General features: G+C 42.1%; 1 protein-coding gene and 1 long non-coding RNA gene across 3 annotated transcripts in view; one reads left to right on the forward strand and one right to left on the reverse strand.

The window, feature by feature from the left end:
• The window catches only part of THSD4 (thrombospondin type 1 domain containing 4), a 661,199-nt gene that overhangs the window by 392,480 nt on the left and 249,419 nt on the right, over positions 1–19,300 (forward strand). The window lies entirely within an intron of this gene.
• Positions 4,506–19,300, reverse strand: part of LOC116527714 — a 31,176-nt gene continuing 16,381 nt past the window's right edge. Inside the window, exons 3-4 of one of the 2 annotated variants that reach the window (XR_004258683.1) lie at positions 7,055–7,237; positions 4,506–4,735 (exon numbers count right to left, since the gene is read on the reverse strand). This is a non-coding gene — a long non-coding RNA (uncharacterized LOC116527714). Of the gene's footprint in view, positions 4,754–7,054; positions 7,238–19,300 lie in introns of both variants that reach the window. The other variant, XR_004258682.1, reaches the window with a different exon arrangement.

Below are 19,300 nucleotides of genomic sequence, written 5' to 3' on the forward strand. Positions count from 1 at the left end.
AGATTTCTACATAGGGCTCCTTTCCCCTAAGAGCAGGCTCTGTAAGTAAAAGTCGTAAGAGTCAGTCCTAGGAAAATGTTGTTTAAAATTTCCTATTACAAAAGAATTTTCCCCAAAGTCCTTTCTTAAACAGGCACAGAATATTCTAAGATCACCTTCAAATTGTAGTGATTTAAATGATTCTGAATATGCAGAGAAAGAAAGAAAACACGAACACAGGCTAGCAGTGGAAAGCTAGAAATCGAGGTGTAGAATGCCCTCCCACCCAGGGCGAGTGACTTGCCCGCAGAGGCTGTGCCATCCTCCCCGATCCAGTGTTCAGGGCTTCATGCACCCAACTCTTTAATAAATAACAAGTGCCACAATCACAGGTTTTAGGATGATGGCAAACAGCAAAAGAGACCCGGGCTTTGCTTTCACAGAGCTTAGTGGGCAAGGCACAAAGGTTAGTCAATCAAACTGGCTGCGTTAAGAAGGAACAGTATGGGGTGCTCTAGGATTGAGATGACCTGTGGCTTGGTTTTTACCAATATTCTCCTCCTTGTACTCACCTCAAATAATCGTGCAGTGGGAGATACTCCATCCCAGCATAACTTGGGTATGATTTCTGTAGCCAAGTCGTTCTTAGCATCTTGGGAGGTGAAGCGTTTGGAGAAACCTGTTTTTGTTTCTACTGTTCCCTGTCTTCCTCATCTTTCTGTCCTATTCCCACCTATCCTTTAACACATGCACTGTTCAAATACTACTTTTCCAGTGAAATATCAGCATCACTGTCAATATCCTGATGGCTTCCAGAAATACACATTCCGCTTCTCCCCTGAATTCCTGTGGCACCTTGTGCCTGCACTGTAGCACTTATATTGTGGAAGGAAATTTCTTTATCTGTTGGCTTTCCTCACCAGTCAGCGAACACCTCAGAATAAGGATTTGTAGCTGGGTTGTTTATGTTTTCAGCTCCAAGATCAATACTTTGCAAGTGATCAGTAATTGCTAAATGAATGAATGTACCAATATATGAGTCAGAAATCACATGGGCCCAGATTCTTTCTTCTAGCTCAGAGTAACTTGTCATTGAAATAGCAATATATTGTCAACTCTTTTGGTCCTTGGTGACAATTTTCCATTGATTCACATTTAATGGGAAAAGATATAAATACATTTTCCTGTTGGAACATTTATTTATAAATCAACTACAACTAGTTAGGGAAAGAAGACTTCTTAGTCAGTTGGTAAAGACCTTTAATGCCAAAGCTAATATTTTATCCTGGGAAACAGAATCTACCTCATCCTTCATAATATTATCTCTAGGCTAAGGAATGAGGAATCAGGTCTTATAGGTCATGAGCAAGCCGGAACATGCAGGGAATAAAAGAAGTGGGCTGGACCCAAGACAGTACCAAGGGCCTGAAGCTATGCAAACTGCCCAGAGAAGAAGCACCTCTTGATCTTGAAGATAAAAGCAAGACCATGAGTCAGAGTCAGGTGGCAGGAAGGAAGCTGGAACTAAGACAGGACTCAGGGTAAGCTGCAAGACACACAAAAAAACGAAAACATACATCTTGGTGCAGGAAGCTCAAAGCCCAGTGTTGTAGCAATAAGGAAAGCAATAGAGATCAGAGCAAAGAAATTGATCGGAAATTTAAGCAAGGACTCGGTAATGATAATCTTGACACAAGCTGATGAGTAGTGTTGAAGAAGATGCAGAATCACAGGAACCTCATGGGAGACCAGACATCCACACATCACTGCTAGAGGCTTTCCAGGATGGCATGAGCTGAGAGCTTCCTGTCATCTCTACTTTGGAGACATGCCATCCTTGCATTTCTCTTAGCTTCAGTTTTACTGTTCCTTGTTAATAGTGGGATTGTGATTTCTATCAAGAAAGGCTATCTTTAAGTTTCATAGACTGTCACAGCATTATCTAATCGGCTCCTCATCCTGTTTCCGGTAGGTTAGGAAAGTGTCTTTAAAACCACTTTATATGTCAAAGGACATGCATTTAGACTATAGGAAGAACTCATAATAAGACTAACAACTTAATAAAATGGGCAAAAGGCTTAAATTGACATTTTGCAAAAAAGATATATGAATGGCCAATAATTACATGAAGGTGGTCAACATCAGAAATCATCAGGAAAATGCTAATCAACACCTTCTTATAAAACCACTAGTAACACTTCATTCTCAATACCAAGGTGAGGATGAGAGACTGAAACGCTCACACGTTGCTGGTGGTCATGTAAAATGGCACGACCACTTTGGACAACTGACCCAGCAATTTCATTCCTAGGTATTTACTGGGGAGAAATCAAAATAGAGACACAGAGGACTTGAACATAATTATTATTAGCAGCTTTATTCATAATAGCTCAAAACTGGAAACAACCCAAAGATCTATCAGTAGGTAAATAGATCAGTTGTAGCTTATGCATGCAATAGATATACTCGGCAACAAGAAGCAACCTATTGATTAAACACCATGGATGAATGTCAGAAACATTGTATTGAACCAAAGAAGCCAAACACACAAGAATTGATCTGTAACATTCCATTTATATGCCGCTCTAGGAGAGGTGGGATTATGATGATAAAAATCAGAAAGTGGTTGCCTCAGTTTAGGGAAATTGACTTACTGGCTTTAGGGGAATTGACATACTTGCTTAAGCAAATGGGCGAGCCAGTGCTTGAACTCAGGCAAACAGATGTCAGAGCTAGGGCCCCTTTGGCTACATCACTCTCCCAGCTTAGAAGGAAGGTGAGGAAGAATGAGGCACAGCAGCGAGGGAGCAGAAGGAAGGCAGGTATCAGGAGAAAGGAAGGCAGGTATCAGGAGAAAGGAAGGGCTCTAGTCACCGAGGCCACATTTCTGTCCTGGGCATGAGGCTCATAATGGACCTGTGATGGAAAGAGGCTGTTTCCATCGTGGCCACCTGCAGGAGTAATTAGGAGGGCTTGACAGGTGTAGGTGAGATAAGCGTCATCATCCAACTGGCCTGCCAGTAGAGAAGGTATTAAAGTTATTCTCTTCTTGGTATCTACCCTGGGATTTTTATCACCAGCCTTGCCTCTCCTAGAGTTGTGTGTAAATGGAATGTTACAGATCAATTCTTGTGTGTTTAGCTGCTTTTGATCAACATAATGTTTCTGAGATTCATCCATGGTGTTGAATCAATAGTTTGTTTTTCGTTGCTGAGTAAATGATAATGTTGTTTTATTCTTAAGATCCTTTAAAAACTCTTCATGGTGTAATAGGTATCCACTGCAGAAAGAAAATATACATAAAAGAAGAAAAAATTAAAACCTCCTATGATCTTATTATCCCGTGATAATCTCTGATCTTTGTTATTGTTTTTCAGTAAATAAAACTTTACTTTAAACAAAAAATGGGATCATACTATATGTGCTGTTTTATAATACGCCTTTAAAACAACATATCAGTGAACATTTCTCTCCATCAGAGGCTATCATTTCTGTTGGATGCATCACATCCCATGGATGGATATATCCAAATTCGTTTAACCAAACCTCTGCTGGTACATATTTAAGCTGTTTGCAGTTTTTAGTTACTACCTACTACCCTCCTACAAGAGAACATCTTGAAGATAACACATTTGGTCATTTTTTCAGTATTTCCTCAAGGAAAGCTCTAAAAGTAGAAATTCTAGGTCAAAAGGTTTAGATATCCTTAAAGAATTTAATACATATTGTCAATATTTGCTTTTAAAATGGTTTTCGCAATTTACATTCTCACCAGCAATGAATGAATGTGTTATTCTGTGTCACTGTAACAGGTGGACTTTAACTCTGGTCCCTGTGCTAAGTGCTACCTCTTCTCATTGAAACCTAATCTGTCGGGATTAGAAATTAACCTTTGATGCTGTCTAGCTCCATCTCCCAAGCAATGCCTGAATTTCCTTTTGGATTCTGCTAGTTTGAAATGAAAACCATTTGTTTTAAAATGTTAATCTGAAAACATGATTGATGTTTAAATGTAGTAGAAAAATTGGAGGAGCCAGAAACAGTGATCATGGGGTCAGAATACCGGGATTTCAGTGCTGGCTGTGTCCCTGTCTGTAGCTGTGTAATCATAAGCTGACTTATCCTGCCTGGGTCTCTGTGTCCCCATCTCTAAGACAAGGGAATTGAGGAGGGCCCAATCCCTCTACCTTGTCTTTAGTTATGACATTCTGTAAATCTTCAGCTATGTAGAGCATTCCTTTCAAGGGTTGGGCTTGTAAATTAAGAGTGGCAGGCCTTTGAAAGGCAGCTTGTGTGGGAAAGGAAGCACACCCAGCAGCTACTTTGCTGCTGGATCATAATTCTGTGTTCTTTGTGAATAAATTGCATCTTGGCTCCCGGATTGTTCCAGGTTGCCTCGGGTTTTACAGAAGTGGCTTTTTCAGAAATGGTTCCCACTGCCGGAAAGTGGGTGTTAATTTGTGCCTTGGCTATTTTTCAGGGCACATTCTGGCAAAATCCTGGCATGTTTTTCAGAGGATCAGCAGATGTAATGACCTAGGACACATGCTCTGTGTAAATACCCCAAATCAAGCCTATAGTCAGAGCCCTAGCTTTTATGATGGAGCCCTTATCCTGGGCCCGCCAAGGGTTTTTGATCAAGTGAAGACACTCTGGGGCATGGACCACAGGAAACAGGGAAGCTGAATGCTTAGTCATGGTTAGCATTTCTGAATGAAGTATGCACTCTCCACTGAAATGGGATACAGGTGGTGTCCTGGAAGAGAAGATAAAGCTAACAGAAATGAAGAGAGAATAAAATAGAATAACATTGGTATCTAGTGGTCCACAGTTTGCAGCCTGCATTAACATACTTGATTTACTCTATATGATGTCCCTGGGATATCATCGTTGCCATTTTGTCCCAATTCATCTGCCCAGAAAATGCAGGAGCTGGAGTGTTGGTGGTGAGTGGCCCAATGGCATCTGCAACAACCTCACGGCTTGGCTTCAGATGCCGTAGACCCCGGCTTCCTTGGCAGACGCTCATAGTCTCACACCTCCTTTCTCCTCTGTGACAATTGAAAAATTACCCTCCTTTCTTACTCTTTGAGTTCATGGTAATAAATTCAAGTCATTTGCCAATCTTCAGTATAATGCAATTGGAAAACACCGTCTAGTATTTCTAAGACTCTAATTTTTTAAAATAACTTCAACTTTTAGTTATTTGCACACCGTCTTCATAATTTATGCCATATCTGTGTACCACCTGTACTATTACTAACGTGTGCTTTCAAACAAATTATAATTTCCTTTTTTTCTTGCTCTAAGAACTATAGTAACTGAAATAATTAATTTGATGTACTAGTTACAGTTTTCTAATATATATAACTTAAAATTTTGTGTTCATTTTTTGTATTATATAATATATCTCACTTCTGCTCCCTTTGGGATACAAACTATACTCTGAGAAACTAAAATGAAATAAAATTTTTAAGTCCTTTCCTTGGTTGAGTTAGCTGCATGCTAAATGTCCAGTTGACACATGTAGCTTAGCGGCTACCATATTGGGCAGGGCAGACTGAGAACCTTCCATCATCACGGGACGTTCTATTGGACAAGCTCTGCCTGAGGTTTGTCCAGAGTATTTAAAGCAGAAGACATTTGACTGCTTTCATTAGCCTAAGCCAAACTAACGTATAAGATTATCAAAAGAAGGATGAATTAATTTACAGACTGCTAGCAAAAATGTCAGATAATAGTTTCTTTCACTGACCACTGTCCAAGTAAGCAGCAAGGCAAGTTGAAGCATCTGCTGTGATAATGGATCGCTTCAACCTGCTCTCAACCTGCTGTCTCTTCTTCCATCCCCACTGCTCCCACTCCTCCCTTCCCTCCTTCCCTGCCCATGTCTCTCTCTTCAGTGTGTGTATGTGTGTTCTCTTTCACGCTGCTGCTTCCTCTTGCTTCACCTCTGTCTCTTAACCTCACTTTCATTCTCGCCTTCAGTCCTTTATCTCCCTTCTGCCTGTTTGACCTTCCCAACCTGCTCAATCTCCCTCATTCAAAATCTTAGTATCTTTGGATTTGTTTTGTAAATTCTTCAAGTACAATAATTTCAGGCCGAAAGACATTCTCATTTGTAACGTGAATAACATGACATTCTCATTTGTAACGTGAATAATAATGCTCCCTAGCAGAATTCCACGAGATGCGCCGACTCTCACTGGCGTCTCGGTCCTGTGTTAATGCACATAAAACAACTGTTTCCTGCTCAAACCCCTGCCTGTCTCTCGCTGATGTAACCATATCAAACTACCTGCTTTACTCCTCATCCAAAGTCCCCTTTAAAGAACAAGCAAATTTGTTTTCTTTTCTTTCTTTATTTTTTATTTATACTTGAAGTTCTGGGGTACCTGTGCAGAACGTGCAGGTGTGTTGCATAGGTATACACGTGCCATGGTGGTTGGCTGCACCCATCAACCTGTCATCTACATTAGGTATTTCTTCTAGCCCTCCTCTAGGCGCCCATCCCGCTTCAGGCCCTGGTGTGTGATGAACAAGAGGAATTTTGACCATGCTTCTCTTCAGGCCTGTGGAAGAAGGCCCAAACCTTGCACTGTGGCATTGGTTACCTTCCTTGAGCAGATGAAAAGCCAAGCATTGCCTTGAAGGCTTGATGCCACTTCTGTTCAATCAGAACTCTCTCCAGAGCTGCAAGGATACTGGAGGTCCCCAGAGGGAGGGTAGTGCTGTGTAGACATATGTATGTTTCATCTGTTGGCCATGAATGTCAAGGAGGAGAACTGACTAGACTGCCTTCTCCTTGTTTTAATTATCCACAGATTCCAGAAAAGAAAGGCCAAGTGTACCCAAGAGCTCTCAGAAGTACAAGATGCTCTGGGGAACATACATGCATTGCTCGGTGCCAGAAAACAGACCCTTCCTTAGGAATACAAAGTTGAAAGTTTCCCTGACTTCTTGCAGGGAAACCTGTTCATACCACCCCCCCACCTCCCCACCCCTTCTAAATGTATTCAATTAGGCTGTGGAAAATTTAATTCCTCTTGCTGATGTATACAAGAAGTTACGATACCTTGGAATCTTTCATCTGTCAGCTTTAAACCATTAAATATAGGATCCACTGTTCTCAGGAAAGTGATGTGATGATCTGCTCTGTTTCTCAGAAAAAGGGAGGCATTTTTCCAAGAGTAGAAGTCCCTACCTGGGTAGGAATGATAGAGACATCCTCTGGCTGGGGTTTGTATTCCTCCAGACTCTGAAAAGGAGAAAGAGATCCAAGTTTAAGTGACTTTAATCTTAGTAAAGTTTTAAAGTTTATGTTATCCCCTGGGTAATATAACTATAATGATTTTTTGAGTGCTTGGAACTTGTGGAGCAATATGTTAGGTGCTGCCGTAAACACAATCTCATTAATCCTCTCAGCCCTGATAGGATGACTCTCCCCCTCCACTGTATTCTAATTAGAGGAATTTGAGTCTCAGAGAGGCAAATAATTTGTCAAAGGCAACACAGCCAATAAATTGTGAGAGCTCAGATTGAAATCCAGGGCAGAGCTTTGTGGTCTTTAGACCCCATGGTTCGGTGTTGGTTTATTCAGCAAATGTTCGTGGATGGTTAATGTGACCAGGCACTTTTGCTCAGGGATTCTACAATGAACTATAAAGGCAAGAATCCCGATCTTATGGAGCATATGCCCCAGAAAGACAGGAAAACAGGAAGTTAAAAAATAATATGATATTTTTTAACAATGAATAAGATAGCATGATGATTTCAGATGTCGGTAAGGCCGTAAGAACAGTAGATGGAGGAAAGTAATAGCGAATGTGGGGCTGCTTTATGTTGGGGTCTCTTAGAAGGACTTTCTGGGATGACTTTTGAACTCAGACCTGAGTGATAGGAAGGATCCAGACTCTAGTGTCGGGTGCAGTGGAAACAGCAAGTGCAAAGGCCCTGGGGTAAGTAAGTGTCATGGCTTTCAGGAACAGCAAGACGGCCAGTTTCGCTGTGTAGCCAGTGGGGGTGAGTGACAATATAAGGTCAGAGATGCAGACAGGCTTTGGATTTTGTTCCAAGGTAATGGGACACCATAAAAGGGTTTGAAGCAGAAGTGGTATGTTACCTGAATTAGGTTTTTTCTTTTTCTTTTTTTTAAGATGGAATCTCACTCTGTCTCCCAGGCTGGAGTGCAGTGGCGTGATCTCAGCTCACTGCAGCCTCTGCCTCCCGGGTTCAAGCGATTCTCCTGCCTCAGCTTCCCAGGTAGCTGGGATTACAGGTGCATACTGCCATGCCCAGCTAACTTTTGTATTTTTAGTAGAGACGGGGTTTCACCATGTTGGCCAGGTTGGTCTCAAATTCCTGACCTCAAGTGATTCAACTGCCTCAGCTTCCCAAAGTGCTGCGATGACAGGCATGAACCACCATGCCTGGCCTGAATTAAGTGTTAAAGATAACTCTGGTATCTGTGTGTGGAATAGAGTGTACAGTAGCAAGACAGGAAGTGGTAAAAATGGTTAGAAGAACACAAACTTCAGAAGCTGGGGGTTTTGAAGGAGAAGGATGGTGCTTTGGAAAGAGCAAGTGGGGAGAGTTGGCAAGAAAAGACTATCCTACCTCCAGGCCCTGGGTGTGAGGAGGGATCCTCAGGGGCCAGCCAGGTCCAGGGAGTGGGCAGAAAGGAAGGAAACATTCAGAAAAGATGATGTAACTCTGAGGGAGTTCCCTGCAGCGGCAAGTTTTTATTGAACATGTGTTGTCTGTCTAGCAGGATCCTAAGTGCCTTTCCCACAATAACTTGTTTAGTCCTGTTGGTAATCCTAAACTGTGGACACTATTAATGGCCCCATATCACATAGGAAACTGACACAGTTAACAAACCTGCAGCAAGTAAGCAATATGGCCTGGTTGGCATTACTAATTTCAGAAGTCCGAGTGGAAAGTGGAGGGGTTGTCAGGGAGGGTTGGAGCGTGCCCTCACTAAGGGAGGGGTCGACCAGTCTAGACATGAGACCCAGATGGCAAACGTGACCTGGGAAGTTGTGATGGAGGTAAAGCTTGCTCTGTGATGCCATTTGCCCTGAATGACACTAGAGGAAGTTTCCCCATCAGTTCAGACCAGAAGCGTGGAGCCTAGGAGTGAATGCTCTTTCTTGAAGCTTCCTGTGGGGTGGGGCCCAGGGCCTCCTCCTTGGGATCGCTTTCTTAGGCAGCTTGTGGGGCAAGAAGAGTTTTATCTAAACAAGGCAGTGTCTGGACCCCTTTTATCCCACTGCCCTGGAGTTGGAGAATGTTCATATTTACACGTTTCTGGGATGTTTTACTGCGATTTTCATTTGGAGATAATAGGGAACATTCATTAGGCACTTACACTGTGTCAGGTTCTATGCTGAGCACTTGACATACAGTATTCCCTCAGTAAACACAACAGTCTTACGACAGCTACTATTCTTGCTCCCCTTTTTCTGATGGATTAACTGAATTCTAAATACGTTACATCATTTGCCCAAAGTGCTATATAGTAAGTGGTGGACCTGAGATTTAAACCTTACAACCTGATACCAGAGATTGTATCCTCACTCTGCCGTAAGTGAGGAAGATATGTTTGCTAGGTTAGGAGCAATGCTGCCCAAGAAGTCTCCGTAAGTCCCAAAAGAATGGGTGATGTAAAGTCTCTGTAAATCCCAAAAGAATGGGTGTTCCTCTTCAACACCAAGTTTGAAGAGGAACCTTGAGAATGAATGGCTAGCGTCTTCCTTCCATGACCATACTGATTTTGAAATGTTGGTGGATCAACTACCAACATCAGCGATGCACCTGAAGATAATGGACTCGGGAGAAGACAAGGGTGAGAAAGGGAAATTGTTGTGAATAGAGAAAAGGAAATTATTGGTTTACTTAACTTGTCTTCCACTACTTTACCTAGAAGTAACAGTACACAAATAATACTTTCTCCCCCTTTTAATTCCACAAAATGAACGCCTAACAAAGCTGCCTACTTCCCCACTCTCCCTGCAGACAAGAAAAATGGTGGGATTATGGATAATTTTTTGGTAAGACGTTTTAGTATTCCATTATTTTAAAAGATAACAAATATACAGACTGTTTTTAAAAGAAACTGTCTAAATAAATGAAATAAGATTCTTTAGGCATCATATTTAATTGAATTCATTTCATCACTTAAAAAAATATTTTTTCTTTGACATTCATCTATTCCTATCCAAAAGCATGGGTGGATGATTGGATCTCAGTTTTCCTAGGCTCCAAGATCCTGGCTGAGTTACTTTTTAATTACTCGTCTGTGTTTCTCCAACTTGAAAATACCTAGACTTCCAAGACAACCGAACTACCTTGGAAGAGCCATGAATTTCCCTGCCAAATGGCCATGAGTAAGAAGATGACCTCTCAGGTTGCTCTCAGCTCCTCATGTGTGTTCTAAAAGAATTCATTAACCTGTAGATCAATTTGGTTTTTGTTTTGGTTTTTTTGTTGACTCACCCGGTGGATCAGATTTTGCTGTCACTAAAAGTTTAAGCTCCTTGAAGAAAAAAGTTATGAATAATAGGCATGTGTTTACTCATTTTGCAAATGTATGTTGAGGGCCTACTGTGTTCCAGACTCCAGATGCCAAAATGAATAAGCTGGTATCCTCCTTCTTAAGGGTTCGTTGTTTCAAGAAATTATTATAAAAATTTGGTGAGGGACAAATACAGTCACCTGTGTGGTGAGCCGGTCTGCGTCCCTTTGTGTAAAACATTCCTTGAAAGTTAAAGCCCTAATGTCTTGAACATACTCATATAAAATATTCATCATCAGCTCACCGTTACAGTTTTTCACCCTTTTACACCTGATGTGAACCTGGGCTTTGCACCTCATGGAGGCATATACCTGCTCTGTAAGATGAAGTGATATTACCCAGAGAGACCACCTAGCTGGAAAGTGGCAGAGGCTGGCCTTGAACTTCGAATTCCTACTTCAGGGTACTTTCTTCTGTAAATCCTCCATGTTATCTGTGTACTTTACTTACCTTTCCAAGTGTTACTACTATTAATATTATTCTTACAACGAAGTTATTTAGCCCACATGTTTTACTGTAGCGACACGGTAGAGGCAAAGTCAAAGCTGTCCTTTGGGCTGTCTCTCCAGTCCAGGACATGCACAGTTGCGGACAGATCATAGAAGACAGCTTCTCTTTGAAGGTATGGGGTTAGGAGTGGCGATGAGGGAAGTCTAGGACAATAAGAGGAACACGCAAGTGCTGATTGAGTGTTTGGAAAAGTGAGAAAGAGAAAATCATCGATTGAAAGAGATGTATTCAGAATTTCGTACTTAAGTATGACCAATTCTGAATGTCATGGTTGTCACCTAATATGTGCTCAGTAAACACATGTTGACTGAATGAATAAATGTGGGGTGAAGAAATACAAAGCAAGGAGAGCAAGCCAACCCAGAATCTCCCTTGACTTTCTGTGAACCTCATGGAATAGATGATTTAACACCTGTATGTCTCTAGGTAGAACTGAAAGGTGTCAGTGGCAGAGTTTATGGATATCTACCTTTAGATATTTAGAAAAGGAGTAGGTTTTGTATACCTGGAAGATGAAAGGGAGGATTTAGTAAGTTCAAAAGAGAAAGACTTTGGGACCAGCAACTTAATGAGACTCCAGCCTGAACCATGGAAAGGAGGCAGCCAAGCCTGTCTAGATGCCTGCCTTGCATGACATCAACGCACATGTGCCCGCCACACTGAGGGTCATGCCTGGTTATCTGGCACGTTATGGAAACAAAAGAGTCAACCCTTTGGGATAAGTCAGTGTTAGCTCATGTTGCTTCATTTTTGGAGATGAGTAAAAAGATGTGATGACTGCAGCAGCTTCCTATAACTTCTGTAATCAAGTACCACAAACTCAGTGGCTTGAAACAACAGAAATCAATTCTCTCACAGTTCTGGAAACTGTACATCAAGAATCAAGGCCAACAGGTTTGTGCTCCCTTCTGAGGCTCCAAGGGATACTCATTCCTGGTCTCTTCCGGTTTCTGTGGACTCCAGGCTGGTCTCTTCCGGTTTCTGTGGACATTCCTTGACCCCTGGCTGCATCCCTCCAGCCTCTGCCTCCATCATCACATGGACTTCTCTTCTCTCTGTGTTTATCTTCTGTGTTTCTCTCATAAGGACACATGCTGTTGGATTTAGGGCCCACCTGGACAGTCCAGGATGACCTCATCATCAGATCCTTAATCACATCTGCAAAGACCCTTTTTCCAAATGAGGCCAGGATCTGGGGATTGGGACATGGGCATATCTTTTGGGAGACCACCCTTCAGTCTACTGCAATGACGCAGATGTATTAGGAAGATGGTTTGATGGGGGAGTAGGATAGCAAGGGTTGGGTGCAGACACTGGGCTCACTGGCTGCTCTGGCCTTAGTCCAGGACTGGGGAAATGAGGAACTGGATGGGAATAAAGAGGTGGAAATGGAAGCAGGAGATATTTCACAAAAGAATTTGCCAGAACTTGGTGATAAATTTTTGTGTTGTCAGCAAGAGAAGGAGAAAATCCTAATTTGACGCCAAGGCATATTTCCCCAAAATACGGAATGCTGGATCTTGCTATATCAGTAGCTATTATGTGAGGGGGAAAATTGTTCTATACACAAAGGCATTTGGGGAACCTTGGATTAAACAGGATTGAACAGGTGCCTATCCTGCAGGATGTCTGTAAGCTTTTAATATCCCAGTGTATATCACAACTATCTAAAGAAGGTTTCTGGGGGATAGCCTTTCCCACACTTACTTGACCATGGACCCATTTTATCTAGATTATCTCAAAGAACAAGTGATCCCCACGCTCTGAAAAAGACTACTCGATGGTGCCTACCCTCTGAGAAAAGATCATATAAGTGACGGTCAGAAAGATAGGGTGAAGAAAACTGAAACTGAACAGTCTGTTGAGGGCCAGGCTTGTCTCCGAGACTTCTGCCATCCTTAAGGATAGCCACAGGGATTGACACCAGGAACCGGCAGTTGGCAGAAGCCATTTGCAGATTTGCACAGTGACGCTCTGACTTTAATAGTCCATGCAACTGTCCCATGGTTTGCTTTCTTATTTTTCTGGTACCTTCTTGACAGCAGAAGCTGTTCCTTTAGAACAGTTGTGGCAAGTATGTTTCACCCAGTGTGGCAACTCTGCTGCATTGGATGGCTGACTCTATGCTGCCTTGAGAAGTATGCTAAGCTGCAGGAGCTGAGCAGGGAAAAGTGTTGTAAACAACTTGCAATGTCTGCCATGAGCACAGGAGGAGGATGTGGATGCGCTAAGAACCCTTCTTGCTTTATACTCCAAAGACCCTCCTTGCCCATGCTCCCTCCCTCCCTTCTCCATGCCTCAAAAAGGGCCAACCAAGATCAGCAGTTATGCACCTTGGATGCAGTCATTGGGACTCTTCAATCTTGAGTTCTCCCTACCTCACCTACGAGGAAAATGGTGATATTAGTGACAGAAGTATAGACATCAATTTTGCAATGAATAATAAAAATAGCTAATATTTACTGAGTGCTTATTATGCATCAGGCCCCATGCTAAGTGTTTTACATGTAATGTCTCAATTATTGTGACAGCCTCAAGGGATAGGTACCATCAGTCATCTAATTGTATAGATGAGGAACATGTGGCACATGGAGATTAAATTACTAGCCCAAATTACTCCCAACTTACTAGCTAGTATGTGGTACAAGCAGAATTTAACTTTAAGCATCCTGATGTGAAAGCTGACACTCATAACCACTGAACTGCGGATTTAATAGACGTGTTGGATTTGAAACATTGGTAAGACTTGCAAGTGGAAACATGCAGGATGCAGTGGAAGATACAGAACTGGACAAGGTCAGGCCTGAGCACAGAGCCAGCAAGCGGGGGTGGTTAAAAGGTGCCCACAGATACGTTTATTCAAACTATGAGTTGAGAGTCAGTTATACAGATTTGGAATGTACAGATAAATCTGCGCAAATGTTTTATGTATTAGGGAGATGTTTTCCCAAGTAATGAGTTAGAAATAACTGACTTAGAAACAACTGACTTCTGTTATCATAGTCCATGGACAGAACATTCCAACTGTGAGGAAACAGGACACAGATGAAGAAGTCAACGTCCTAAATCATGCTGAAAAGTCAGAATCTGTTGGGATTTTTGGAGATACATTCTTTGCATCTCATCTCATCTCAATGGTCTCACAAGTGCAATAGAAAATCATGGTCCTTGGTAAGAGCTAGTGAGAACTTTGCCTTAGCATCCCTAGCTACAGACTCAACACCTTTCTCATTCCCTGTAGAACCCGAATCCCTCAAGGACAGGAAGTGGGTTTCATTCATTCAGGAGCTTCTAACACCTGACACACGCAGTGACAATATACAGTAAGTGAATTAGTAGAACCAAGGAAATAAGAACTAACCCTATTCAGTTACATTCTGCCTCTGGATATATTATCAAATTCACTGACCCATCACTATTTCATTGTAAATGGCTGAATTTTCCTCCTGTAGGCTGGGAACACCACCGCAATAAATTACTGCCTACTTGAACCAAGTTTCATTTTGTTCTGATTCATTGCCTGTTTCAAGGACCTTCTAAAATCTCAGTTTATGGACTTTACTTCCTGGTGGTTCCCAGAGAGAAATGAACCTGGATTCCAGAGAATGCAAGTTTCTAAGTTTCTTCAAACTTGCAGCCAGCTTCCAGGCTCCCTGCAAAGGTCTCTTAAGCCTCTAAGTATTTCCTCTCTTAAATCACACATCACTGGCACAGGCCGAATATTTTCAAGTTACTTCTTTCTTGTTAGGAGACAGTCGCTTAGAGGTCTACCAAATAGACAGAAATACAATCGTTTTGGCAGTTTTATGGTGCTGTCTTTAGGTTTAGTTTAGGGATTCCTTTTTTAAGTTGTGTTTGGTTTTTTTGCTCCTGAAAGAAACTATTTTAGGAATAGTTGGACTGGACATATTTCAGGAATAGTTGCTGCATTGGAAATATGATGTTGGCTCTCTCAGCATGTTTATGGGTGGGATGAACTGTATATGTGAAGTAAAGCTTCATCTCTCACTTGGGTAAATGCCGAGACTTTGATTTGACACTTTTCCAATTAGGTGATGACAATCCCTAAGCTGGTGCGGTAGCTTATTGCGTAGCAGTGCCCTACAGGTATTCTGCCAGATTTTGATCTGTATGTAAAATTTGTTTTTGCGTCAACCTAGAACAGAGGTTCTTACAGTGTCTATCGGATAGTATGCTGAACTGAGCAAGTTATGGAATGTGGCACAGAATGAGGCAGGATTTGCAGTGCCATAGCTACCAGGCACCATGTCATGTCAGGTTAGTATGTATGAAAAATGACTTGCCATAGTCTGAATGTTCCCCGAAATTCATGTTGAAACTTAATCCCCAGTGCAGTTGTATAAAGACATGGGTCCTTTAGGAGGTGCTTAGGTCATAAAGGCTTCTCCCTCATAAATGGGCTTAATGCCCTTATAAAATAGCCTTCACACGGGGTTCGGCCTTTTTGCCCTTCTGCCTTTCACCCTGTAAGGACACAGCAACAAGACGCCACCTTGAAAGTGGAGATGGGGCCCTCACCAGACACCAAACCTGCTGGTGCCTTAATCTTGAACTTCCAGCCTCCAGGACTGTGAGAAATCAATTTCTATTATTTATAGATTACCCATTCTTATTTTGATGTAACAGAAAAAAAAATTGACTAAGGCAGCCGTTTATTGAAATACACAAACTCTTCCTCTGATGAATATAAAAAGACATGGTCAGGGCAATAAACAATTCTTCTCAGATGGAAGGCAGCAAAAGTGAAAACTGTGGCAACAGCAGGAAGTTTTGGTAGCTTCCCAACACTTTCTTTTTCCTAATATATTCACCATTAATGCCTTCAAATGTATAGCCAAAAACTTGGGTATTTGAAAGTGCAAAATTGTTGCAAACCGCTGATCTATTCCCGACATCATCAGTTAGGTTCTGACACATGCACCCCACCACTTTACTTAATGTTTATGATTCCTCTTTTGGATTTTCTTTTAATTTTGCTGCTTTTCTTCATTGATGTTGCTCAGATTTTATTGACTTTTTTCCACGTTTATCCTCCTTTTTTTTTTTTTTTTTTTTTTTTTGGAGACAGGCTCTCACTTTGTTGCCCATGCTGGAGTGCAGTGGCACAATCACGGCTCACTGCAGCTTTGACCTCCCAGTTTCAAGTAATCCTCCCAACTCAGCCTCCTGAGTAGCTGGGACTACAGGTGTACACCACCATGCCCAGCTGGTTTTGGTATTTTTTGTAAAGACTGGGTCTTGCCATGTTGGCCAGGCTGGTGGTCTCTGACTCCTAGGCTCAAGTGATCCTCCTGTCTCAGGCTTCCAAAGTGCTGGGATTACAGTTGTGAGCCACCTCACCCAGGCAATTTAAACTCTTAATATCTTGTCCGATATATCCTAGGTATAAGCCTAAGAAAATCGCCTTAAGACTGCACAGTGCCTTGGACGCTCTTGCGCTCAGGCAAATACCCAACTTTCCAGAGTGTTTATTATTGAAAACCACAAAAGTTGAAAATGGGAGACAGCTAACTTGGAAACTCTCTCTCCTTCTCTCCTTCAACTCTGCCATTGCCAGAGTCAGTGATAAGAATGCGAGCTAAGTGCTCTTGCCTATGTATCATATTTTTTACAATGGATGGGGTCCTCGACCCTGAGAGTCAGGGCCCTTGAGAACATCTGGAGCAGCCACTGAGGACTTTGTCAGCAACTTCTCATTCCAGGGGACAACCCACACAGTGGCACCCAGCAGCCCTCGGCTCCATGGGAAGCAGTATGGGGGAAGTACATGGACTTGGGTAGTGCCTAAACCAAAGTCTAACTCTTATGACTACTGCAACCTTTAGTAGAGTTGTCTAACTAAGACTAAGCTTCTGTGAGCTTAGTCTTCTCAACTGGAAAATGGAAATAAAATGCGTCCCCCCATGGTTATTAAAATTAAATAAGATAATGTCTGTCAAGCATCCATATAGAGTAGGCACTCTATAAGTGTTCTTTTCTTTGCATCCCATAATGTAAGTACAAACTCCCTCACTGGGCTGCCTTTTGTAACTGACACTGGACTATCTGCACATCAACTGATGAAGATGATAAGACATCCTTCTTTCACGGATTCATCAGATTTCTTGACTGGCCTTAACGGAAGCAGGACCAGAAGGGAAATCTTGATATGTGGCAGGTGTGTGGGCTTCGTGGATGGTAAGGAGTAAGTCTGGGCTCCCCATGATCAGTTTATTACCAATTCACATCACACTTTCATATAATTTAGGTAACAGTGATGTGTTCACTTCTTTGGAAGATCCTATTATGGCAAAGATTCTTTAGTTGTTTGCCAAGCCTGAGTCTCTTTTCTCTTGGGTCTGTAGCTAGGCCATATCTCCCAGCCTTCTTGCAGTTGGATGTAGCCAGTGGAAGATGGGCCAGTCCTGGTGATCTTCCACTTTTTCCCCTCTCCATCTGCCAGGTGGATATGAGTTTCCAGTGCAACCTTGGAAACCATGTACTGAGGGGTGTAGAGCCTCTGGCAGCCTGGGTCCCTAAGTGGTTGTGGGGAGCTGTGTCCTCCCTGCCCACCATCTGAGTTTTACACCAACAAGAAATAAGCTCTGCGTGTTGGCCATCAAGGTTCATCTGTTACAGCAGCTAGCTTTGCCTTAGCGAATAAACTTGATAAAACGGGAGATGAATTTTTTCAGCTTTCCCTTTTTGTGATAGCACTCGACATTCTTCTGAACATGTTCCCTATTGCTACTGTGGGAAAACGAATTTCATAATTACTGATCTATTCAAAATATGCTGTGTATATTGATCATAAGAAATATGGAATGAGGTTCTCTGTCAGCAGGAAGTCTATTTGACTTTTTACCTAACAGTCTCAGTTGAAAGCTGAGGTTAGTGATTAACTGCACTTACTGTGTTTTCAATCTGATTAAACACTCCTGGTGCCAGGTGCTAGGTTGAGAAGGGGAAGCTTAGTAAAGACAGGAGAAATAAAGGTAATTTTTTTTCTAAGTAGTTAGAAACCCAGAAATTAGACAGTCATCAAAGATCTGTCTAAAGTATCCTGTATACTTTTATGTTTTCTTGAACAAAGTATACTGAAAATAATTTTACCTTTTCCAGTCTCCAGCTTCAACAACTGTAAAATAAAGGATACTTAATCTATAGGGTTGGAGAATTAAATGGGGATCATAGCTACCTCCCAGCCTAATGCCTGACATAATAAATAGCAAAACTCTACTCTTTCTTAATGACGTGGTTCGTTGGGATTTGCTTAGGAATTATGCTTATGAACATGAATTATCACCCTCGGAGACTTGTAAATTATCTGTGGCTGCTTATCCCAACACAGAACGGTACCAGGTGGCAGTGCTGCTGTAACGGTAACTACAGTTTTTACTGATTTCTTCTTGCCACTTTTTGCTGGTAGTTGCAACCTTTACACTATCTTCTTCTCATTCTTTTTATTGGGGGAAGAAAATGAAACACCCCTGGTAGAAATCATTATTAGAAAATGAACAAGTTCTGTGCACAAACTGGAAGACACTCCAGCAGAGAAGACCACCAGCCGAATGGTGGTCACGGCAGCTCGGGGGCTGGTGCTCTTAGTGCCAAGATTGGGGTTGGTTCCAGCAAGCTGAGGTTAGCAGCAGGCAGAATGCCCCAATTCAGAATGGTGTCGCTACACTTCTTGCCAGCTCAGCTCCTGCGACTGGGAGAAAGGGGAGAGGAAGGATGTCAAGATCAGAGATTAAAGTTACATCCAGGGTCAGATGTAACTTCAGTGATGCTTCATCTAGGAGGCCAACCAGTGGTTTTGGGGCTGTGAGTTTTTATGACACACTGCTTATTTGCAGCTAAATATGGCATGCCCGTGTATTTAAAAGTCCCAATCATTCATCCCCCAGCACAAAGATGCTAATATATGCATCTATTTGAAATGGTATCAGCTGACATGTCAGTGATTGGATATCTCCTCATCCAGTTTGCCTTAATTACAGAATCTCATCCTGAAGAGATGTATCCCTTTGAATTAAGGGAGTGTTTGCTCTCTTTCACTCCTGTGGTCACCAGATGGACATGCATTGACACCTATGTGCCAAGCCCCTGAAAAAATCATCTTTCCCTCTGCCTTCAGAAATCTTACGGTCTAGTTGAAGAGATTATTACATGAGAAATCTGTGTTGTGGATGAGGAAAGGGGTCTAGAAGGTGAAGTGCAGGGGCTTAGGGAGAA

This window comes from Sapajus apella, unplaced genomic scaffold (genome assembly GCF_009761245.1).
Source record: "Sapajus apella isolate SASKATOON/1434 unplaced genomic scaffold, GSC_monkey_1.0 scaffold55, whole genome shotgun sequence".
NCBI classification, from domain to species: Eukaryota; Metazoa; Chordata; class Mammalia; order Primates; family Cebidae; genus Sapajus; species Sapajus apella.